General features: G+C 35.6%; 3 non-coding genes across 3 annotated transcripts; all 3 read right to left on the bottom strand.

Annotated features, from left to right (window-relative positions):
* Window positions 1–2,563: 2,563 nt before the first annotated feature.
* Window positions 2,564–2,636, bottom strand: TRNAF-GAA (transfer RNA phenylalanine (anticodon GAA)). Its single transcript has one exon. It is a non-coding gene; the product is annotated as a tRNA-Phe (tRNA).
* A 4,665-nt stretch (window positions 2,637–7,301) lies between these two features.
* On the bottom strand, window positions 7,302–7,374 carry TRNAF-GAA (transfer RNA phenylalanine (anticodon GAA)). The gene has a single exon. It is a non-coding gene; the product is annotated as a tRNA-Phe (tRNA).
* A 10,821-nt stretch (window positions 7,375–18,195) lies between these two features.
* TRNAF-GAA (transfer RNA phenylalanine (anticodon GAA)) lies at window positions 18,196–18,268 on the bottom strand. Its single transcript has one exon. It is a non-coding gene; the product is annotated as a tRNA-Phe (tRNA).
* Window positions 18,269–26,029: the final 7,761 nt, after the last annotated feature.

The raw sequence follows: 26,029 nt of genomic DNA, 5'->3' as shown, positions 1-26,029 counted from the left end.
TATATGCATCGCTCGATTTTCCCAAATTTGGCCATAATACCAATGTTATTCAAATTTCAAATTTTGATGTACTAGCCGATCGTATTTATACGTACTTGTAGCTCTTACATAAGAATATTGCTCGATTTTTACAAATTTGGATTTATTACCCACACTAATTGAGCGATTTTCTCTTTTTTAATAATGGGCTCAATATTAGTGGCATACCAAACCGTAGGTGCAATATCAACTACAGCCAGTGTTTCTAGAAGTAGGGGAAATTCCCTATATGTAGGTTTTTTTCTAATATTTAGCGTCTTGTAGGTCGTACACCCTCACAAAAAATCGCTTCTGTAACATATACTCCCAAACATATTTTGCTTCAAGCATATACATTTTTGGGTATTGCCCAAACATTTATATGTTTGATCTCTACCAATATATAATATGTTTGAAAGCATATTGGTCTAAACAATATATGTTTGGGTAGTCTAAGTTCCAAACATTTTGTATTTTTGCATCCAAATTCAATAATGTTGTCTTCCAAAAAACAATATGTTATTATGTGACCATATAATATGTTTGGAAGCATTTTGCACCCAAAAATAGTATATGCTTAAAAAAAATTCTCCCAAACAATATTGTGCTCAAAATTTTATTTATTTATTTATATATTTACAATCATAATGAATTATGAAAATAAACAGGTAATATAGGTGCTAACAACATAGGTTTTCGACCTGAATGCTCAAAATTTTGTTTCTGCCCAATTGTATATTCCCCGACATCTTTCTCACTTCCACGAGATTTTTTAGTTCTTAGCACCTTTTTCTGTAATACAAACATTGTAGAAGAAATTATTCAATTGTATGATTTTTTTATTTTAATTTTACCTTTTGCCGGACGGGGATTCGAACAGCGGACCACACAGTTTGTAAGGATCAAAGAAGTAGCTGATCAATTGCCCAAGGAAAAATAAAATGTTAATTTTGTAATAACAAGCAACAACCACCAACTTAATGCAATATCGCTCCCTGTTAAATAGCGCTCCAAGCTACTAAACACATATATGTTTATAGGCTATTTCTAAATTAATATATGTTTGCATCCAAGCATATTATATTTACAAACATTTCATGTCCCAAACATAATATGTTCTAACATATTAACATATATGTCCCAAACATGTTATGCTAGTTTATGAACATTATATGCTTGCACTCAAAAATATTGTGTTTAAAAATTTGTGTTCCAAACATATAATGTTTATAGCCAAACATATGAAAAACAGTCTTTTTCATCCGTGTAGGGCCACAATGTAGGGACATTTCCACTCAACACAATTTGTAATAATTTTTATGTTTGGTGGCTCTAGAGGAGGAAATTAGATGCCGGCAAGGCTTGATCTTTAACAATATGTGGTAACAACAGTTACCACTCGTGCCAAAAAAAAATTAACAAAATTTGAAGATTACCACAAATCTACCACACAAATATTTCTATAGAAATTTTTGTTAAAACTTTATTCCTGTAGAAAATTTTATCAACATTTTATTTCGATAGAAAATTTTGTCAAAATTGTATTTCTGTAGATTTTTTTTCAAAATATTATTTCTATAAAAAATTTTCTCAAAATTGTATTTCTATGGAATTTTTTTCTCAAAATTTTATTTCTATGGAATTTTACTCAAAATTTTATTTCTATAGAATTTATTATCAAAATTTTATTTCTACAGAAAAATTCCTCAAAAAAATTGTTTATAGAAACTTTTTCCAAAATTATATTTCTATAGAGATTTAGCAAAAAAAAAACAAAAATACTATTTTTGGTAGAATTCTACCAACTGTGGCAACCGTGGTGTTACACAAATTTATTTTCTAGGTTATATAAGTTTCATTTTCATATTTTAAGATAATAAAGTTCTAAGAACCATTTTTGTTTTGTAAAATTTGTTTAAATTTAACGAAAATATTGTAGGGAAAATTGTTTGGGAATGTATGGGAAAGTAGGGCAAACCGAAGATTTTCCCTGGCAACACTGACTATGAGCTATATTCAGATTGAGACAAAGCACCCATAAACATGTACCCCTTAATTTTCTTAAATATGCAACTGCGGCTTATCTCCCAGACCTATATCAATATTACCCCACAAATGCTTATGATTACTAATTCAGTAAGGGTGGTTTAGGGTATGATATAGTCGGCCCCGCCCGATTTTCTACTTTACTTACTTGTTTGTACTAACTTTATTTATTGGAAAAATTAAAAAAATATATATACTGAAAAATTAATAATTTTTGTAATCGTATTGAAAACAGAATAATATTTATATTATGTTAGTTCTACGATGCATTTATCTTTGTATAAATTTTTTATATTAATTAAAAAAAAGAACAAACTTAGTTACTGCAAGTGGTCAAAATATGGTAGTATCTGCTGCCAATTTCTATAATGCTCTATTATTTTTAAGTCAAACACGATTCAGATCACAATTTATAGAGTGGCTTAATGTATTCAATTGGACTTTTCCTAATTCAGTGTTTATATCATTTTTAATCTATCGTTTTAAAAAGTACTAGCTATGCCGAAACCCGGGATTGAACCGGGGACCTTTAGATCTTCAGTCTAACGCTCTCCCAACTGAGCTATTTCGGCAGATTCTTACAATGGATTTATTCTTAACTTCCTGGTAAAGGATAATAAACATAATGTTTTAAATTAAATATATCAATGAACTGAATAGTCTAAGTAAGCCTGAAACTTAATCGGTCTGCCACTTTAACCTAATTATTCCCCTACCCAGCAAAAACTGGGTAAGCCCTAGTGGTTCTTCCAGTAATAATGGTAATCAAAAACCTACTACTTGTAGTATTACCTGGGATTTAAAAATAATAACTTACCTGTGTAGACCAAAAGTGATTCCCTTTCTTAGTACCAGTAATTAAAATCATAGCTTGAAGTCCGGGTTCGAAACCTGCTAAGACTCTATTTTATAATTATTTTTTTTTTTGTTGTGTTTTTTATTCGTATTAAATATTAATTAATTAAATTTTTGTTGAAAATTTGATTTTTTTGACATTTTTATACCCTCCACCATAGGATGGGGGTATTTGTCATTCCGTTTGTAACACATCGAAATATTGCTCTAAGACCCCATATATTCTGGGTCGTGGTGAAATTCTGAGTCGAGCTGAGCATGTCCGTCCGCCCGTCTGTTGAAATCACGCTAACTTCCGAACGAAACAAGCTATCGACTTGAAACTTGGCACAAGTAGTTGTTATTGATGTAGGTCGGATGGTATTGCACATGGGCCATATCGGTCCACTTTTACGTAAAGCCCCCAAATTTGGCTTGCGGGGACTCTAAGAGAAGCAAATTTCATCCGATCCAGCTGATTTTTGGTACATGGTGTCAGCATATGATCTCTAACAACCACGCAAAAATTGGTCCACATCGGTCCATAATTATATATAGCCCCCATATATACCGATCCCCCGATTTGGCTTTCGGAGCCTCTAAGAGAAGCAAATTTCATCCGATCCGGCTGAAATTTGGTACATGGTATTAGTATATGGTCTCTAACAACCATGCAAAAATTGGTCCACATCGGTCCATAATTATATATAGCCCCCATATAAACCGATCCCCCGATTTGGCTTTCGGAGCCTCTAAGATAAGCAAATTTCATCCGATCCGGCTGAAATTTGGTACATGGTGTTAGTATATGGTCTTTAAAAACCATGCAAAAATTGGTCCATATCGGTCCATAATTATATATAGCCCCCATATAAACCGATCCCCAGATTTGGCTTGCGGAGCCTCTAAGAGAAGCAAATTTCATCCTATCCGTCTGAAATTTGGTACATCGTGTTGGTATATGTTCTCTAATGACCATGCAAAAATTGGTCCACATCGGCCCATAATTATATATAGCCCCCATACAAACCGATCCCCAGATTTGACCTCCGGAGCCTCTTAGAGGAGCAAAAGTCGTCCGATCCGATTGAAATTTGGAACGTGGTGTTAGTATATTGTCTCTAACAACCATGCCAAAATTGGTCCATATCGGTCCATAATTATATATAGCCCCCATATAAGGCGATCCCCAGTTTTGACCTCCGGAGCCTCTTAGAGGAGCAAAATTCATCCGATCCGGTTGAAATTTGGTACGTGGTGTTAGTATATTGTCTCAACAAACATGCCAGAATTGGTTCATATCGGTCCACAATTATATATAGCCCCCATATAAATCGATCCCCAGATTTGATCTCTCCGATCCGATTGAAATTTGCAACGTGGTGTTAGTATAAGGCCGCTTATAACCATGCCATAATTGGTCCATATCGGTCTATAGTTATCCCCAATCACACAAAAATTGGTCCATATCGGTTCATAATCATAGTTGCTACTCGAGCCAAAAATAATCTACCAAAATTTTATTTTTATAGAAAACATTGTCAAAATGTTATTTCTATAGAAAATTTTGTCAAAATTTTATTTCTATAGAAAATTTTGTCAAAATTGTATTTCTATAGAATTTTTTTTCCAAATTTTATTTCTATAGAAAATTTTTTCCAAATTTTATTTCTATAGAAAAATTTTTCCAAATTTTACTTCCATTAATTAATTATATACGTATTTAATCGGCCTTTTTTAGTTTAATATATACCACGTATGGACTATGTGGTATATATTGCGGTGTTAGGAGTTTTAAGATACCTTGCCATCGGCAGGTGTTACGCAACCCAAGTAATTCGATTGTGGAGGACAGTCTTCAGTAGAAGTTTCTACGCAATCCATGGTGGAGGGTACATAAGCTTCGGCCTGGCCGATCTTACGGCCGTATATACTTGTTTTTAAATAGGATAACCTCTACAGCGATTGTGGGCAGCGTTAATAGTAGCGAAAATTAGATTTCAGAAAAAATTGCAATATATTAATTTATAATGCCAATAAAAATACCCTTGTTTTCTTAAGTTTTATAGTACATCATTTATAAAGTAAAATTACATCATGAATAAATCCATACCGTGGAGTAGGGTATAGTGTGTTGGATTACAAAACAACAGGTCTGAAATCGATTCATCCTGGCGTCATAGAGATTTTCAAAGTACACATTGTACCATAAATATAAACGGAGGGAGAGAAAGGGGCAGTGAATGAAGCCGCCGTGTCGCGCCTCCGATTTTAGCCGTCGCCGACCTGTTTTTAGCAGTCGACGCCGCCGCCGAATACGTCGACTCATCTCGACTCAAATTTAGCCGCCAATTAATCTAAAATATTGATTTATATCAGAAAAATTTAATAATATTTATTATAGTTTTTGCCAAAATTTTGAACTTTCCACCTTCAATCATTTAGTATCAAGTTGCTATAATAGTTTTACAAAAATTTAGCTCCAAAAATTTTAATGAAATGTAAATTTGATTGTAAGATTGGTTGTACAACTAATCTCATTACAATTCGGAAAACATAAAATTGATTTTATAATAACTAATATTGCGCCGCCGAAAAGACAATTTTTTATCGGCTTAGCCGTCAAGCCGCCGCCGCCGGAGGCAAAAATTTTGTGTCAGCCGCCGCCGACAAAAATGGGTCGGCTTCATTCTCTGGAAAGGGGTAGTTAACAGGTTGGCTAATAAGTCCCCGGTTTAACAAAGAAAGACACATTTTTTTTCAAAATTCGTTTTTATTATTCAACATAGTTCCCTTCAAGAGCGATACAACGATTATAACGACCTTCCAATTTTTTGATACCATTTTGGTAGTACTCCTTCGGTTTTGCCTCAAAATAGGCCTCAGTTTCGGCGATCACCTCTTAATTGCATCCAAATTTTTTCCCTGCGAGCATCCTTTCGAGGAACAAGAAAAAGTCGCTGGGGGCCAGATCTCGAGAATACGGTGGGTGGGGAAGCAATTCGAAACCCAATTCATGAATTTTTGCCATCGTTCTCAATGACTTGTGGCACGGTGCGTTGTCTTGGTGGAACAACACATTTTTCTTCTTCATATGGGGCCGTTTTGCCGCGATTTCGACCTTCAAACGCTCCAATAATGCCATATAATAGTCACTGTTGAATGGTTTTTCCCTTTTTAAGATAATCGATAAAAATTATTCCATGCGCATCCCAAAAAACAGAGGCCATTAATTTACCAGCGGACTTTTGAGTCTTTCCACGCTTCGGAGACGGTTCACCGGTCGCCGTCCACTCAGCCGACTGTCGATTGGACTCAGGAGTGTAATGATGGAGCTATGTTTCATCCATTGTCACATATCGACGGAAAAACTCGGGTGTATTACGAGTTAACAGCTACAAACACCGCTCAGAATCATCAACACGTTGTTGTTTTTGGTCAAATGTGAGCTCGCGCGGCACCCATTTTGCACAAAGCTTCCGCATATCCAAATATTGATGAATGATATAACCAACACGTTCCTTTGATATATTTAAGGCCTCTGCTATCTCGATCAACTTCATTTTACGGTCATTCAAAATCATTTTGTGGATTTTTTTGATGTTTTCGTCGGTAACCATCTCTTTCGGGCGTCCACTGCTTTCATTTCATTTCACCACGCTTGAATTTTGCATACCAATCAATTATGTTATTGTTGATTTCCCTAGGACAGAGTCCGGAAACTCATTATCAAGCCAAGTTTTTGCTTCCACCGTATTTTTGCCCTTCAGAAAACAGTATTTTATCAAAACACGAAATTCCTTTTTTTTCATTTTTTTCACAATAACAAAAGTTGCTTCCCAAAAGACGCTCTATCTCACAAACTAATTGACTTACAGACGTCAAATTTTGACACGAATCATTTTGGTATGTACTATATAAAAATAATATGCATTTAATACTAGCGATGTCGTCTATGTGTCAGACTGGGGACTTATCAGCCAACCTGTTATATAATTATTTTTGGAGAGTTGGTATGTTTGTGACGAAGTACTTATTTTTCGACAGCTGGTATGCTTGCACCGATGTACTTTCCTCCAATGTCATGCCCATGTAAAAGTTTTCTGCTGATATATATACGAAGAAGTTGTTACCCATTTGGCGCAGGCATACTTTTACTTATACCTGGTAATAGGAGTTTTTGCTGGGTAGTATCGCATGGATCCTCCTAGTATCGCATGGATACATGATGGACTAAAGCATCTCAAATATTTTTCTATTTGATTGAATATTCAGTTTCTAGGAAAGATCAAGAGCTTTTACTATCAATTAGTTGCCACTATTCTACATAATTTTCGAATACAATTGTTTTTCAAATTATTCTTCCTTCTTTTCGACTCTTCAATTGTAAAAAGTCACTGTATTGCCGAAACCCGGGATTGAACCGGGGACCTTTAGATCTTCAGTCTAACGCTCTCCCAACTGAGCTATTTCGGCTATAAAATACTCTAGCTTTTTGTACATTCAGAAATGTCCGGATTCCCTTGCCATCCTAATTCATTTAATTTACGAATACAATATGTCAATTTTGTACATGTCTGACATCGAAATCGTCAGCTCCTTTTGTCCGTCTGCCTATGTGTCTGTCAACATGCACATCACGTGTCAATGGACAAAATCTGGACTACTGTCAGTTTGTTATAATCTCCGTGCAATATTAATCAGGGATGACATGAAACACATGGCCAATATTAATAGGGCTTAAACTATCATACTGCAGGAACGAGACAACAAAGCCATAGAGCCAGATCATAAATGACCGCCAACAAAGAAAAAACAAAACTAGTCAATCATATGTAGCCACTGGACGATTGTTAATGCATTGGAGAATGGATGGTGGGGGAGCATAGAGATTTATACCAATCAAGCAATCAAAAGGTGTATTCCATTGTGACTGGTGATCTATGACAGAAGAACAGTAGGGGACTAAGAAAGAGCACACACACCGAAAAACTAACGCTAATTTTAACTTATTTTCATTCCAAAAAAATATTTGCTTGTAATTAATTTTTATTATGTTTTTTTTCGGAATTTTCCACGTCGCAATGAAATTTTTTTGTCAATACTTCGATTGCATAGAATCTAGGAATCATTTTTTACACTCAAGAAAAAAAGTTTACTTGGATCCAAAGATTTTGACATTCGTTTAAGGCAGGGCTATGGAGTCGAGCCAATTTTGCTCGACTCCGACTACAACATTTATCATTAGCCACAATCCCGGGTAGTATAAGTAAATCCCATTTTAATAACTTTCATTTGTAATTATAAGATATACCCTCCACAAAAAATGGACCGATATAAATTATCTTATTTCTAGCTCTCAATTTCATATTTGATGCCAGTTGCATACCGACAAACGTTAGAATTTTAGAAGTCTAAAAGAAATTTAGACCAATTGGCTACTATTGTCCATAAATTAAATTATGACATTAACTTACATAGAGGCCCCGTCATAATATGAACAGATACCAAAAATCTTCTGCATATATAGTTATTTATAAAAACACATTTTATACCTGGACCTGAACCACCATATCATACGATACCATATCAAATCCTTCAAATTTGTTGGTTGCTGTATACAAAGCTTTATGTCCCCGTATACATATATTGAAATCTGAATCGAGTTGAACAAAAACCCTAGAATTAAAATTTAAATAGACTAATTCCCTGGGGCGGAGCCTTTTTATATTATGTACACTGAAAAAAAGCATACTCGGTTCCAAAGATTTTGTCTTTACTTTAAAAAATTTGGTATTGATTCCGAGCCAAAGAAGCGGAGACTACAAGTAAGGATACTTTTAAGATACAATTCTCTTTTAAAGTTAGGTTTTATGTACTTGCTTCTAGGAAGCAAAATTTAATTTTTCGCTTTCTCAGCTTTTTTTCTTCATATGCTATCAAAGTCCTTTAAAAACGAGTTAACGGCAACTTTATTTTCCAAATTAGGACTCGACTTCCAGTAGAAATTATGCTATGTTTGAAGTAAAAAACTTCTTTAAAATAAAGTTTTGAAAAACATGTCCTATATTTGAACGATTTTTTGCTTTGTAGTCAAGATGCAAAAAGACAACAAATTTAAAGACAATTTCATTAAATTTAAAGAAATTTTCTGAATTATTAAAGTCAAGTTGACCTTAGCCTATACATTTTTTCTTTCATGTTAAGATACCCATTTTTAAGCCAAATCACTTAATTATAAGGACAATACGACTTCATTGAAAAGTTTATCGACTTTTGGACAAGGAAAATAACTTTATATTAGAGAAATGCGTCTTCTATGCTAAGCAAACTTTGTATTCGTATTTTAAAGACATGAAATCTTTGACCTCACGACAATAATTTTTTCAGTGTATGGGACTTTGTACAAATCTGAGCCAATTTGGCATACATTTCTCAAATCTTAATTAACAAGTTGGCTGATAATTCCCCGGTCTGACACATAGATGGCGTCGCTAGTATTAAATGCATATTATTTTTATATAGTACCACCCTTTAAATGATTCGTGTCAAAATTTGACGTCTGTAAGTCAATTAGTTTGTGAGATAGAGCGTCTGTTGTGAAGCAACTTTTGTTGTTGTGAAAAAAATGGAAAAAAATGAATTTCGAGTTTTGATAAAATACTGTTTTCTGAAGGGACAAAATACGGTGGAAGCAAAAACTTGGCTTGATAATAAGTTTCCAGACTCAGCCCCGGGGAAATCAACAATAATTGATTGGTATGCAAAATTCAAGCGTGGTGAAATGAGCACGGAGGACCGTGAACGCAGTGGACGCCCGAAAGAGGTGGTTACCGACGAAAACATCAAAAAATCCACAAAATGATTTTGAATGACCATAAAATGAAGTTGATCGAAATAGCAGAGGCCTTAAAGAAATCAAAGGAACGTGTTGGTCATATCATTCATCAATATTTGGATATGCGGAAGCTCTGTGCAAAAAAGGGTGCCGCGCGAGCTCACATTTGACCAAACACAACAACGTGGTGAAGATTCTGAGCGATGTTTGCAGCTGTTAACTCGTAATACACCCGAGTTTTTCCGTCGATATGTGACAATGGATGAAGCATGGCTCCATCACTACACTCCTGAGTCCAATCGACAGTCGGCTGAGTGGACAGCGACCGGTGAACCGTCTCCGAAGCGTGGAAAGACTCAAAAGTCCCCTGGCAAAGTAATGGCCTTTCTTTTTTGGGATGCGCATGGAATAATTTTTATCGATTATCTTGAGAAGGGAAACACCATCAACAGTGACTATTATATGGCGTTATTGGAGCGTTTGAAGGTCGAAATCGCGGCAAAACGGCCCCATATGAAGAAGAAAAAAATATTGTTCCACCAAATAAACGCACCGTGCCACAAGTCATTGAGAACGATGGCAAAAATTCATGCATTGGGCTTCGAATTGCTTCCCGCCCCACCGTATTCTTCAGATCTGGCCCCCAGCGACATTTTCTTGTTCTCAGACCTCAAAAGGATGCTCACAGGGAAAAAAATTGGCTGTAATGAAGAGGTGATCGCCGAAACTGAGGCCTATTTTGAGGCAATACCGAAGGAGTACTACCAAAATGGTATCAAAAAATTGGAAGGTCGTTAAAATCGTTGTATCGCTCTTGAAGGGAACTATGTTGAATAATAAAAACGAATTTTGGCAAAAAATGTGTTTTTCTTTGTTAGACCGGGGACTTATCAGCCAAACTGTTATTCTCATTTCAAGTAAATCGGAGAGAAATTTTGATCTGAGTCTATAGGCTGGGAAAATTTATATAAATCTGAACCGATTTTGACCACATTTGCGTAGTAAGGATGTTAATTCTGCTCCCTGTACACAATCGGAGTAAAATTTTGGTCTTTGGGCTCATTTGAGTGTAAATCGGACGAAATATATACTCGTATAGGTATATGGGAGCTAACATATATCTAAATCTCAACCGATTTCTTCCAAACTCAATAGGGTTCTATTTTGAGCAAAAAAGGTGTTCACAGACAGACGGACATTGCTAGATCGACTCAGAATCATGGTTGCCACAGTTAGTAGAATTCTACCAAAAATGGTAGATTGGTAGAATTCTTCATTATTTGGTAGAATTTTTAAAATATTCCTCTCCAACTAAGAGTTACTTCAATTTTCTTTAGAATAAAATGTTAACATTTTCTATAGAAATAAAATTATGACAAAATTTTCTATAGGTTTCGACACTGAAAAAAAATATTTACGTGATATTAAAGATTACGCAAACTCAATTTTAGGATTCACAATTTACACACTATTACGGACCAGAGTATGAAGCCGGGCCATTTTTGTCGGCGGCGGCTGACACTAATTTTATGCCTCCGCCGGCAGCGGCTTGACGACTAAGCCAGTATAAATTTGTCTATTCGGCGGAAGACAATTATCCATTATAACATCAATTTGAAGTTATCCGAATGGTAATGAGATTAGTTGTACAACCAATCTTACAATCGCATTTACATTTCATTTAAATTTTCTGAGCTAAAATTTTGCAAAATTATTATAACAACTTAATACTGACTTATTTTGGGTGGAAAGTTAAACATTTTGACAAAAAATGCAAAAATTTTTAATAAATTTTTCTGATTTAAATCAATATTTATGATTAATTGGCGGCTAATTTTGAGTCGAGATGAGTCGACATATTCGGCGGCGGCTTCGACTGGCAAAAACTGGTCGGCGGCGGCTAAAATTGGCGGCGCGACTCGGCGGCTTCATTCTCTGTTAAGGACAAATTTCTTTAAAATGATGAAATTTTAATTAAAAGAAAGTTTATAATCTTTGCTTAATTTTTTTTCTTCATTAAATTTAGGACACATATTTTGGAAATTTTCGTCCCTTCGTTAAAGTTGCATGTCTAAGGCAAATTAAAGAAACACATTTTTGATCTAAAGAAATCGTCCTTAAATTAACTGAAATATTGAATCTTTAGATTCCACCGTGGTGCAATGGTTAGCATGCCCGCCTTGCATACACGTGAGTTCGATTCCTGCTTCGACTGAACACCAAAAAGTTTTTCAGCGGTGGATTATCCCATCTCAGTAATGCTGGTTATATTTCTGAGGGTTTCAAAGCTTATCTAAGAGGTTTCACTGCAATGTGGAACGCCGTTCGGACTCGGCTATAAAAAGGAGGTCCCTTATCATTGAGCTTAACATGGAATCGGGCAGCACTCAGCGATAAGAGAGAAGTTCACCAATGTGGTATCACAATGGACTGAATAGTCTAAGTGAGCCTGATATTTTGGGCTGCCACCTAACCTAACCTAGATTTAAGATAAAGACGCTTCAAATATAGGCTAAGACTTATTTTGAGGATTTAGCATCATTGGTTTAAAGTTTTTTTGGAATCAAGAAAATATTTTTTACTTTGAAGTATCCGTCCTAAATTGGATTTTTAAACTGGCATTTGTGTGTATGTTTCTTTCTTTCTTTATTAATATACCGGAAAAATATAAATGATAAATGAGATCTAGATCCTAATTTTAATTTTATAGATCATAGATTTAAAGCCAAATAGGTCACAAAACAAATGGCTCGGAATCAATACCAAAATCCATAAAGGAAGGTCAAAATCTTTGGATCCAAGTAAACCTTTTTTTTTTGAGTGTATTGAACTAAAATGTTGACAAAATTTCCTATAGAAATCAAATTTTGAAAAAATTTTCTATAGAAATCAAATTTTGAAAAAAAATTTCAATAAAAATAAAATTTTGACAAAATTTTCTATAGAAATAAAATTTTGACAAAATTTTCTATAGAAATAAAATTTTGACAAAAATTTTCTATAGAAATAAAATTTTTACAAAATTTTCTATAGAAATAAAATTTTGACAAAATTTTCTATACAAATAAATTTTTGACAAAATTTTCTATAGAAAAAAAGATTGACAAAATTTGCTATAGAAATAAAATTTTGTAACAATTTTCTATAGAAATAAAATTTGCCAACATTTTCTATAGGAATAAAATTTAAAATTTTTAGGTTTCTATAGAACTAAAATTTTGACAACATTTTCTATGGAATTAAACTTTGACAAAATTTTCTATCTATTCCATATTTTTTTATACCCTCCACCATAGGATGGAGAGTATATTAACTTTGTCATTCCGTTTGTAACACATCGAAATATTGCTCTAAGACCCCATAAAGTAAAGGGTGAATCTTTTGAGGTTAGGATTTTCATGCATTAGTATTTGACAGATCACGTGGGATTTCAGACATGGTGTCAAAGAGAAAGATGCTCAGTATGCTTTGACATTTCATCATGAATAGACTTACTAACGAGCAACGCTTGCAAATCATTGAATTTTATTACCAAAATCAGTGGCAGAAAATCCGCTTTTTTATCGACAAATTTTGTTCAGCGATGAGGCTCATTTCTGGTTGAATGGCTACGTAAATAAGCAAAATTGCCGCATTTGGAGTGAAGAGCAACCAGAAGCCGTTCAAGAACTGCCCATGCATCCCGAAAAATGCACTGTTTGGTGTGGTTTGTACGCTGGTGGAATCATTGGACCGTATTTTTTCAAAGATGCTGTTGGACGCAACGTTACGGTGAATGGCGATCGCTATCGTTCGATGCTAACAAACTTTTTGTTGCCAAAAATGGAAGAACTGAACTTGGTTGACATGTGGTTTCAACAAGATGGCGCTACATGCGACACAGCTCGCGATTCTATGGCCATTTTGAGGGAAAACTTCGGAGAACAATTCATCTCAAGAAATGGACCGGTAAGTTGGCCACCAAGATCATGCGATTTGACGCCTTTAGACTATTTTTTGTGGGGCTACGTCAAGTCTAAAGTATACAGAAATAAGCCAGCAACTATTCCAGCTTTGGAAGACAACATTTCCGAAGAAATTCGGGCTATTCCGGCCGAAATGCTCGAAAAAGTTGCCCAAAATTGGACTTTCCGAATGGACCACCTAAGACGCAGCCGCGGTCAACATTTAAATGAAATTATCTTCAAAAAGTAAATGTCATGGACCAATCTAACGTTTCAAATAAAGAACCGATGAGATTTTGCAAATTTTATGCGTTTTTTTAAAAAAAAAGTTATCAAGCTCTTAACAAATCACCCTTTATATATATTCTGGTTCGTGGTGACATTCTGAGTCGATCTGAGCATGTCCGTCCGTCCGTCCGTCTGTTGAAATCACGCTAACTTCCGAACGAAACAAGCTATCGACTTGAAATTTGGCACAAATAGTTGTTATTGATGTAGGTCGGATGGTATTGCAAATGGGCCATATCGGTCCACTTTTACGTATAGCCTTCATATAAACGGACCCCCAAATTTGGCTTGCGGAACCTCTAAGAGAAGCAAATTTTATCCGATCCGGCTGAAATTTGATACATGATATTAGTATAGGGTCCCTAATGACCGTGCAAAAATTGGTCGACATAGGTCCATAATTATATATAGCCCCCATATAAACCAATCACCAGATTTGACCTCCGGTGCCTCTTGGAAGATCAAAATTCATCTGATTCAATTGAAATTTGGTACGTGGTGTTAATATATGGCATCAAACACCCATGCAAAAATTGGTCGATATTGGTCCATAATTATATATAGGCCCATATAAACCGAGCCCCAGATTTGACCTCCGGAGCCCCTTGGAAGAGCAAAATTCTTCCGATTCGGTTGAAATTTCGTACGTGATGTAAGTATATGGTATCCAACAACCATACAGGAATTGGTTCATATCAGTCCATAACATAATTATATAACCCTCATATAAACCGATCCCCAGATTTGTCCTCCGGTTCCTTTTGGAGAAGAAAAATTCATCCGATCTGGTTGAAATTTGGTACGTGGTGGTAATATAATATGATATTAAACAAACATGCCAAAAGTGGTACATATCAGTCCATAATCATATATAGCCCCCATATAAACCGATCCCGAGATTTGGTTTTGGAGACTCTTGGAGGAGAAAAATTCATCCGAGTCAGTTGAAATTTAGTACATTGTGCTAGTATATGGCCGTTAACAACCATGCCTAACTAGATCCATATCGGTCTATAGTTATATATAGCCCTCGTATAAATCGATCCCCAATCACACAAAAATTGGTCCATATTAAGTTCATTATTGTATATAGCCCCCATATAAGCGACCCCCATATTTCAATTCTGGCTCTCTACGTACCGGGCAAAAAGTCCATACCGATTCATAATTATTTGTAGACTTACCTATACATACCTTTTTTTGTCTAATATATACCACGTATGGACTAAGTCACAATTTAGAAAACGATGTTAAGAAGTTTTAAGATACCACAACCCAAGTAATTCGATTGTGGATGACAGTCTTTCGTAGAAGTTTCTACGCAATCCATGGTGGAGGGTACATAAGATTCGGCCTGGCCGAACTTACGGCCGTATATACTTGTTAATTATCATGTTGGTCCATTTCGTTAAAGTCGATATGTATGTTAAATAACTTTCCCCCTTTTTATGGAAGTGGTAACTTTCCCTTGTTGGTGCAAACTAATTCATTAAATCAAAATTCGACGCATTTACACTTTAAGGGATATTTATACACCCGTCATACTATGGGTATGACGGGTGTATAAATATCCCTTAAAAACAGCTAATATCTATAAAAATGTACTAATTTGATTTTGTGCCCCCAAAGTAAGCCTGCGATTCACAATTTAGTCAAATCGAATGAATGTAGATGCTTCTGGGGAAGCAATTCGAAGCCCAATGCATGAATTTTTGCCATCGTTCTCAATGAATTGTGGCACGGTGCGTTGTCTTGGTGGAACAATACTTTTTTCTTCTTCATATGGGGCTGTTTTGCCGCGATTTCGACCTTCAAACGCTCCAATAACGCCATATAATAGTCACTGTTGATGGTTTTTTCCTTCTCAAGATAATCGATAAAAATTATTCCATGCGCATCCCAAAAAACAGAGGCCATTACTTTGCCAGCGGTCTTTTGAGTCTTTCCACGCTTCGGAGACGGTTCACCGGTCGCTGTCCACTCAGCCGACTGTCGATTGGACTCAGGAGTGTAGTGATGGAGCCATGTTTCATCCATTGTAACATATCGACGGAAAAACTCGGGTGTATTACGAGTTAACAGCTGCAAACACCACTCAGAATCATCAACACGTTGTTGTTTTTGGTCAAATGTGAGCTCGAGCGGCACCCATTTTGCATAGAGCCTCCGCAAATCCAAATATTGATAAATGATATGACCAACACGTTCCCTTGATATCTTTAAGGCCTCTGCTATCTCGATCTACTTCATTTTACGGTTGTTCAAAATCATTTTGTGGATTTTTTGATGTTTTCGTCGGTAACCACCTCTTTCGGGCATCCACTGCTTTCACCGTCCTCCGTGCTCATTTCACCACGCTTGAATTTTGCATACCAATCAATTATTGTTGATTTCCCTAGGGCAGAGTCTGGAAACTCATTATCAAGCCAAGTATTTGCTTCCACCGACGCCATCTATGTGTCAGACCGGGGACTTATCACCCAACCTGTTATATGTTTAGTTACAAAAATATAATGTGTTTTAGAATTTTGGTTAGGCTCCGACTGCGGAGTGCAGAAAAATTTTTACGACTCCGACTCCAGCAAAATCTCCGACACCGACTCCACAGCCCTGGTTAAGGATTTTGGTATTGATCCTGAGCCAAAGATGCGGTTTCATTAAAATAGAGACATTGGCCTATGTGACTTTAAATCTAGGATCAATAAAAATAAAATTATAAAATTATTATTAAATAAAATAAAGATTTCAATTATCAAATTTTCATACTTTTTTCCCGGTATATTAATAAAACTATTCACGTACAAACAAATGACAGTTTAAAAATCCAAATAATAACGATTACTTCAAAGTAAAAAATGTTTTCTTACTTCCGAAAAAAAAATTTTAATCTAAAAATGCTATATCCCCAAAATAAGCATATATTTTTGAAGCGTTTTTATCTTAAATGTAAAGATCCAAAATTTCAGTTAATTTCAGGACGATTTATTTAAGACAAAAATGTGTTTGTTTATTTTAAGAAAAATTAGTTCAAAGACATACGACCTTAACGGACGGACGCAAATTTCCAAAATTTGTGTCCTAAATTCAATAAAAAAAAATATTTTTGAAGCAAAAACTACAAACTTTATTTTAATTAAAATTTCATTATTTTAAAGAAATTTGTCCTTAATATTTTGTAAATTTCACATCCTAAAATTTAGGTTGCGTAATTTTTGGTATCACGTAAATATTTTTTTTTTCAATGTATGATACCTCAGTGAAAGTTATTTTCATTCCGGTAAAATTTGCTATTTTTCTCTCCACTACTTTAGGTTTTGCACTTCCAAAATCCAGTTCTTACCTTTATTATAATTCTTATAGAGCATTTTATAATTCTTAAATACAGCATATGAGAGATATGACAAAAGACTCTAGTTTCGTTTCCAACAACTACTCCCTTATGGATAGTATTTGTGATGGTATTGTGCACCCCAATCAATTTCCTGAATTAAGACCTTAGCATTTATTCATGTGGACGATTATGTTAATGCGCTTCCATTTGGTCTGCCTGCAATGATGATTGGAAAAATACCTAGAAAAAGTAGCACACGTCCAAAAAACGAAGACATCATTTAATCATTGTTCTGTTGGCCATACCTATTGGCCACCTTGATACGCTGCTCATTGTTTTGTCCACCTCTAGCACCGGCCACGGGAACAATGCCTAAACTGCATACCTTTCGCAAGTAAGTAAGTGAGTGAGTGATGTGCTCGAATGCGTTCACATACATTTGTCCTATTAAACCGATTTTTTGCTTTCGGTTTGGGTGCGTGTATGTGATTCATTGTCCTAGTCCTAGAAGCACTTATATGCTACCGGCTACCTACCGGCTGTAGTTAAAGAATCAATGAATGAACCAGTGAGTGAGTGCATCAATTGCTGGAAATAATACAGCAGGTAAATGCAATTGGCCAAGACATTTATGTTATTTGCAAGCATATCAAAAACGCTTGAGCACACGCCTAAAATCCTAACGAAATACAAAAGTGGCCTTTCATTGTTTGTGGCTAAGCTGAAAAAGGTGCTAAACATTTATTTCTCCTGACCATATTCAACTGCTGGTCATTTGGATGCGGAAAAAAGGATAATTGATTGAATGCAATTTATCTCTTTGGAACCCATATGCCTTCTTTTTCTTTATGAATGGGAGCATTTCCTTCAGCATTGATTGAGACCAAAATAAATTATGCCGAAACCCGGGATTGAACCGGGGACCTTTAGATCTTCAGTCTAACGCTCTCCCAACTGAGCTATTTCGGCTTATATGTATTAAGGCAATAGATTTTGGATCCAATTTCGATTATTAGGTTCTTTTATGAGATAATAAATTTGACCTTTGACCATATATAGACAATTTACTTTGCATCAAAAATTAACTAAATTTAGAATAGCTACACAAATGTAAATGCATTTTTATACCCACCACCATAGAATGGTGACGGGGGTATAATAAGTTTGTCATTCCGTTTGTAACACATCGAAATATCGATTTCCGACTATATAAAGTATATATGTTATATTCTAGATCAGGGAGAAATTCTAAGACCATATAACCTTGTCCGTCTGTCTGTTGTAATCACGCTACAGTCTTCAATAATAAAGCAATCGTGCTGAAATTTTGCACAAACTCCTCTTTTGTCTGCAGGCAGGTCAAGTTCGAAGATCGGCTATATCGGTCCACCTCCCGATTTGGGGTCTTGGGCTTATAGAAATCGTAGTGTTTATCCAATTTGCCTGAAATTTGAAATCTTGAGGAATTTTATGACCATAAAGAGGTGTGCCGAAAATGTTGAGTATCGGTCCATGTTTTGGTATAGCCCCATATAGACCGATCTCTCGATTTTACTTCTTGGGCTTATAGAAACCGTAGTTTTTATTCAATTTGCCTGAAATTGGAAATCTAGAGGTATTTTAGGACCTTAAAGAGATGTGCCAAAAATTGTGATTATCGGTCCATGTTTTGGTATAGCCCCCATATAGACCGATCTCCCGATTTTACTTTTTGGGCTTATATAAATCGTAGCAACCGTAGTATTTATCCAATTTGCCTGAAATTGAAAATCTAGAGGTATTTTCGGGCCATAAAGAGGTGTGCCGAAAATGTTGACTATCGGTCCATGTTTTGGTATAGCCCCCATATAGACCGATCTCCCGATTTTACTTCTTGGGCTTATAGAAACCGTAGTTTTTATCCAATTTGCCTGAAATTGAAAATCTAGTGGTATTTTCGGGCCATAAAAAGGTGTGCCGAAAATGTTGAGTATCGGTCCATGTTTTGGTATAGCCCCCATATAGACCGATCTCCCGATTTTACTTCTTGGGCTTATAGAAACCGTAGTTTTTATCAAATTTGCCTGAAATTGGAAATCTAGAGGTTTTTTTTGAGGACCATAAAGAGGTGTGCCGAAAATGTTGAGTATCGGTCCATGTTTTGGTATAGCCCCCATATAGACCGATCTCTCGATTTTACTTCTTGGGCTTATAGAATCCGTAGTTTTTATCCAATTTGCCTGAAATTGGAAATCTAGATGTATTTTAGGACCATAAAGAGGTGTGCCGAAAATGTTGAGTATCGGTCCATGTTTTGGTATAGCCCCCATATAGACCGATCTCCCGATTTTACTTCTTTGGCTTATAGAAACCGTAGTTTTTATCCAATTTGCCTGAAATTGAGAATCTAGTGGTATTTTCGGGCCATAAAGAGGTGTGCCGAAAGGGTTGAGTATCGGTCCATGTTTTGGTATAGCCCCCATATAGACCGATCTCCCGATTTTACTTCTTGGGCTTATAGAAACCGTAGTTTTTATCCAATTTGTCTGACATTGAAAATCTAGAAGTATTTTCGGGCCATAAAGAGGTGTGCCAAAAACGGGGAGTATCGGTCCATATTTTAGTATAGCTCCCATAAGAACGATCTTCCTATTTAACTCTTTAGATTTGTAGAAACCGTAGTTTTTATCCGATTTGCCTGAAATTGTAAATATTCTGGTATTTAAGGCTCACAAAAACGTGTATCGGATTAAGTTTTTATCGGTATATTTGTTAATGCCTCCATATGGACTGATTTCACTTCTTGAGGGTATTATGAAAATTGCTTGAAACACAATGCAAAATTTCCAAATTTTACTTCTCGGGTGAAAAACTACAGATTTAAGATTTCAAATGAAGACATTATTTTATAATTTTCTTGCACACTTACAAGAGATGTTAATGATTCCTCTAAAACTCAAACAAAAATGATTCTTATAAATCCAAAATCTGATATAGTCTTCATAGGTAAAATCTTTAAATTTATCTTCGTGAAGTGTACTGGTTGAACTGCTCTGCTTAATCTGTCCTCAAACCCCCCTGAAATTTCAAAAGAAATCCTAATATTTGATTCTTGGTGGGTATTTAACCCATTAACGCCGACGGGTGCGAAAACGCACCAAAAATAGAGGTGTTTTTGAGCATGCATAGAAAAGGTCTCATATTCGATATCGCTTTTCTGTTTCTTGGTATAGATAGTAGATGGATGGGTCTATTTATTTGACTTGGGCTGTTTTTTCATCAGACGTCACCTACATTATGATAAACGCATCGCCATGTACAGGTTTTCCCACACGCAAAAAATAACCCTATTATACAAAGAAAACATATAGAAAAAAAAATATTTTTTAAATATATATTGGTATGGATCGGTAGCCCTCTGCCCTATATTTAACTCATAAAATTTTGAAAATTGTACATATAAACGTTTTTGCATATATACGTGTTGTGCGTTTTCGCACCCGTCGGCACTAATGGGCGCTCTGGCACTAAGAAAATTATGTTCGGTTAACCATATGTGCGAACACTAATGAAGCGCTCCCAATCAAAATAGCTGTCACACCGTCTGCTCTCTGTCACGATCTCTTTAATGCATTATTTCGCTTAAAAATTATCTAAAGAGATTACATACCCAGCAAAAAAATGTGTAAGTTCTTCCAAAGGCACAACTTTAAAAGCACTTCCAGAAGATGCACTCCCAATGCTGTTCTTTACTTAAACTACCCAGGAAGTTCTTTTAATTCAATTTTTTATAACTTGGTTTTTTCATACTTTTAATGGATAATTTTAACTTTTTTTGTTTCAAATAGGTTAAAAACAGAATAAGAATTCATAAAGTGATGCAAATCATTTAAATTTTGTCGACAAAAATGCTAAATCCAATACGAAAAAATGTTGAATTTTTGAAAATATTTGAGGTCAAACGTTTCCGACAAGCGTTAGAATCCATTAAAAATTTAAAAAAATTATAAAAAAAAAATTATAAAAATGAAAGCGAGCCACGAAAACAGTTGTCGAACGCTTTGGCCATTGATATAACCGTTTTGCCTCCGAATGATGTGGACACCATGACAGATACCGAAGATGTCCCGGACGACCAAATGTTCTGTGATGATCCTGGACCTAACAAAACTGATAGTGCCTTAGCAAGTATGCCCGAAATTTGTGGTTCCGTCGAAATGCACGTCGAACGTGCAATGGTTGAGCAACCAGACATCATTCAGCAGTATAACAAACGAATGGGAGGCGTTGACCTTTTCGACAACGCAACGAACAACTACAGGATTTCCCTCCGTGGTAAAAAATGGTATTGGCCATTACTCACAAATGGTCTTGATGCTGCAATGATCAATGCTTGGAAGCTGTTTTGCGCCATTCGTAGTTTCCAGCGCCAAAACGCAACGACAAATAAGGATGGCTCCAAGAAGGAATTCAAGAAGATGGGACAACATTGTGACTGGTTCGTTGCTGCAAATTGAGACAGTGGCATATCATCGTGGTACAAAAACTCAAGACACACCAGCTCAAAAACGATTAAAACTGGATAATGTTGGCCACAACATTGAGAAAGAGAAAAACGCATTCGCTGTCGCCACTGTGCCTCGCATACCATTTACTACTGTGCCAAGTGTATCCAAAATGATTCTCAGACTATCATGCCGGAAACTATAAATAACGTGCAACCTTTGGAACATGCATTACTTCACTATTTTTTAATATTATCATTTAATTTTTGAGTAATTTTATTAAAACTTCAACTTAATTCATGTATTTTCCTTTACAATGCTATTAATTTATTAAAACATTTTCTAGTACTAAAATTGTACTCACTAACGCCGACGGGTGCGAAAACGCACCAACCCCTGCACGAACAAGGGGTAGAGGTAGGGGGCTCAATTTTTGTTTCAACATTTTTCTCCCACTAATAAGGGAGCCGGCGTAAATGGGTTAAGAACGGCCGAACTTACTGCTGTATATACTTGTTTTTTTTTTCCAAACAGTCACTTCTTACCAGTGCTGAAGACCTACAAAGAATAAACATTTAATTGCAATAAATTTAGTTTGCGATACCCAAATAAGGGCTAAAATGGCCATGCCTTTTCAGTTTAGGTCATTTTACAATGCACTCAAAAAAAAGTGAACTCTCTATTTCACTAAAGCCAATTTAAATTTATTTTAGTTCATGGAATTATTATGTTTGGAGAAAGTTTCATTTACTCTAATAATTTTTTGCGTACGTTAGTTAAATGAACTAAAAAACGGGAAAAAATTATACTCAAATTAAGCAAAAAGATTTACTAAATTCGCGCTTCCCACAAAAAAGTTCATTATTTCTTTAAATTTGTAAATTTTACCAAAAATGCGTTCATCATGAACTTCGTATATCACTAAAGACATTCTTGCATTTTTTAACTCCAAGTTTTTCCTTCAAACTACAAAATTTTCTTTGACAAGTGAAAAAAAATTAATTATGCCTAATAAATTTTCTTGCATTTGTCGAAAAATATTTACTTATTTTTGTGATATCGGCGACATGTCAGCGCTTGTAATACTGTTTAGTTAAAATTTTCTAAAAATATTCAAAATTTTCTACAATTAACCAAAAATTATCTTCCTGGTGGGTTCACTGTTTTTTCAGTGTGGAAAAAGGGTTTACAATTTTTTTCAGTGTTCGTAAATAACATATCAGGACATTACATTTTCCTAGTTTTCACAAAGTATCGAGCAAATCTCATAATGTGGAGTACAATTTAAGTGCGATCGTCAAAGTTGGCATAGGTTCTAACTTCGACCCAATGACACTCTCTATTGATTTAGGAAAAAAGTTTCAGATTTAGATATAGGTGACATACCGATATTCTTAAAAGTTCATACATTCGAATGGTTTGTGAGCCTCGCAAAATATGCAAACTATCAGCTAATTCTGTCTTCCCTCAGTATTTTGTGTGAGAACCGCGTGATTTCTTTTACTCTATTTGTCATACTTTTTAAGAGATTATGTAGCACTTCTGAATAAAAATTTTCCAAAAGTTCATCAACGATCTTAGGCGAATCCTTTTTAGAAAAGATTTTTTTTTACAACGGATCAAAGATGGTCGATTGGGTTGAAAACCGTTGATTGAGGAGGTGAATCTTCGATTTCTATTTCTTAGTGTTTTTCGCAATATGCTTAGGATCGTTATCCTGCAGAAAAGGTATCGTTTTGTCCTGGTTCCAAGCCGAATATGTCTAGACATGGAAGATATGACTCTCCATGAATGGTGTTATAGTCCGCAGCACAAATTTTACCTCTTAGTCAAAAAAGTACTCCAAGCTATTTTCCATGAAAACAACCTCAAGCCATCAATGAGTCGCCACCAAACTTTAATGTTTGTCAAATATTTCGCTCTTTAACTCCAACGCTTTTATCTAACAGGTTGGCTGATAAGTCCCCGGTCTGACACATAGATGGCGTCGCTAGTATTAAATGCATATTATTTTTATATAGTACCCACCTTCAAATGATTCTTGTCAAAATTTGACGTCTGTCAATTAGTTTGTGAGATAGACCGTCTTTTGTGAAGCAACTTTTGTTATTGTGAAAAAATGGAAGAAAAGCAATTTCGTGTTTTAATAAAATACTGTTTTCTGAAGGTAAAAAATACGCTGGAAGCAAAAACTTGGCTTGATAATGAGTTTCCAGATTCTGCCCCAGGGAAATTAACAATAATTGATTGTTATGCAAAATTCAAGCGTGGTGAAATGAGCACGGAGGACGGTGAACGCAGTGGACGCCCGAAAGAGGTGGTTACCGACGAAAACATCAAAAAACTCCACAAAATGATATTGAATGACCGTAAAATGAAGTTGATCGAGATGATAAAGATATCAAAGGAACGTGTTGGTCATATCACTCATCAATATTTGGATATGCGGAAGCTCTGTGCAAAATGGGTGACGCGCGAGCTCACATTTGACCAAAAACAACAACGAGTTGATGATTCTGAGCGGTGTTTGCAGCTGTTAACTCGTAATACACCCGAGTTTTTCCGTCGATATGTGACAATGGATGAAACATGGCTCCATCACTACACTCCTGAGTCCAATCGATAGTCGACTGAGTGGACAGCGACCGGTGAACCGTCTCCGAAGCGTGGAAAGACTCAAAAGTCCGATGGCAAAGTACTGGCCTCTGTTTTTTGGAATGCCCATGGAATAATTTTTATCGATTATCTTGAGAAGGGAAAAACCATCAACAGTGACTATTATATGGCGTTATTGGAGCGTTTGAAGGTCGAAATCGCGGCAAAACGGCCCCATATGAAGAAGAGAAAAGTGTTGTTCCACCAAGACAACGCACCGTGCCACAAGTCATTGAGAACGATGGAAAAAATTCATGAATTGGGCTTCAAATTGCTTCCCAACCCACCGTATTCTCCAGATCTGGCCCCCAGCGACTTTTTCTTGTTCTCAGACCTCAAAAGGATGCTCGCAGGGAAAAAATTTGGCTGCAATGAAGAGGTGATCGCCGAAACTGAGGCCTATTTTGAGGCAAAACCGAAGGAGTACTACCAAAATGGTATCAAAAAATTGGAAGGTCGTTATAATCGTTGTATCGCTCTTGAAGGGAACTATGTTGAATAATAAAAACGAATTTTGACAAAAAAAATGTGTTTTTCTTTGTTAAACCGGGGACTTATCAGCCAACCTGTTATCCATGTCCACTGCCATCCATCTGAGAAAATTCGATCGATGTTTATCTCATCTGACCACATATTGGTGCAATATATACATAGAATCGTGAGTTCAACGCCAGTTTCGACCGAACACCAAAAAGTTTTACAGTGATGGATTATCCCCTCTCAGTAATGCTGGTGACATTTTAAGTGTTTCAACGCGTTCCACATTCAAACATGGAATCGGGCAACACTCAGAAATAAAAGAGAAGTTCACCACTGTGGTATCACAATGGATTGAATAATCCAAGTGAGGCTGGAAATATCGTGCTGCCACTATATCTAACCTAAGCTCATCTGAACGTGCAAAGTTCAGACGTTTAAAATTTTAGAGATTTTTTAGAAAAGTGCAAAATTTTGTATAAATCAGTTGAGATTTAAATTATATAGTTCCCAACAAATTTAAAGGACTTGAGATGGTATCAAAACTGTTGCTCTACAAAGTCCTGAAGGGTATGATATAATGGGCCCCACCCGACTTTAGACATTCCTTATTTATAAACGAACTAGCTTAACCCGGCCCGCTTCGCTGCGGCTTCCGAAGCATATTTGTAGGAACATTTTACGTTAACTTAGCCAGCCATATTCTTCGAGCTGAAAACAAAGAGATTTGAATTCGGACAAATTGCTTTTTCGTTTACACGGATGAAAAAGACTGTTTTTCATATGTTTGGCTATAAACATTATATGTTTGGAACACAAATTTTTAAACACAATATTTTTGAGTGCAAGCATATAATGTTCATAAACTAGCATAACATGTTTGGGACATATATGTTAATATGTTAGAACATATTATGTTTGGGACATAAAATGTTTGTAAATATAATATGCTTGGATGCAAACATATATTAATTTAGAAATAGCCTATAAACATATATGTGTTTAGTAGCTCGGAGCGCTATTTAACAGGGAGCGATATTGAATTAAGTTGGTGTTTGTTGCTTGTTACTACAAAATTAACATTTTATTTTTCCTTGGGCAATTGATCAGCTAC

The sequence above is a fragment of the Haematobia irritans genome, chromosome 1 (genome assembly GCF_050003625.1).
Source record: "Haematobia irritans isolate KBUSLIRL chromosome 1, ASM5000362v1, whole genome shotgun sequence".
NCBI lineage: Eukaryota > Metazoa > Arthropoda > Insecta > Diptera > Muscidae > Haematobia > Haematobia irritans.
This window is presented reverse-complemented; position numbering and strand designations above follow the sequence as displayed.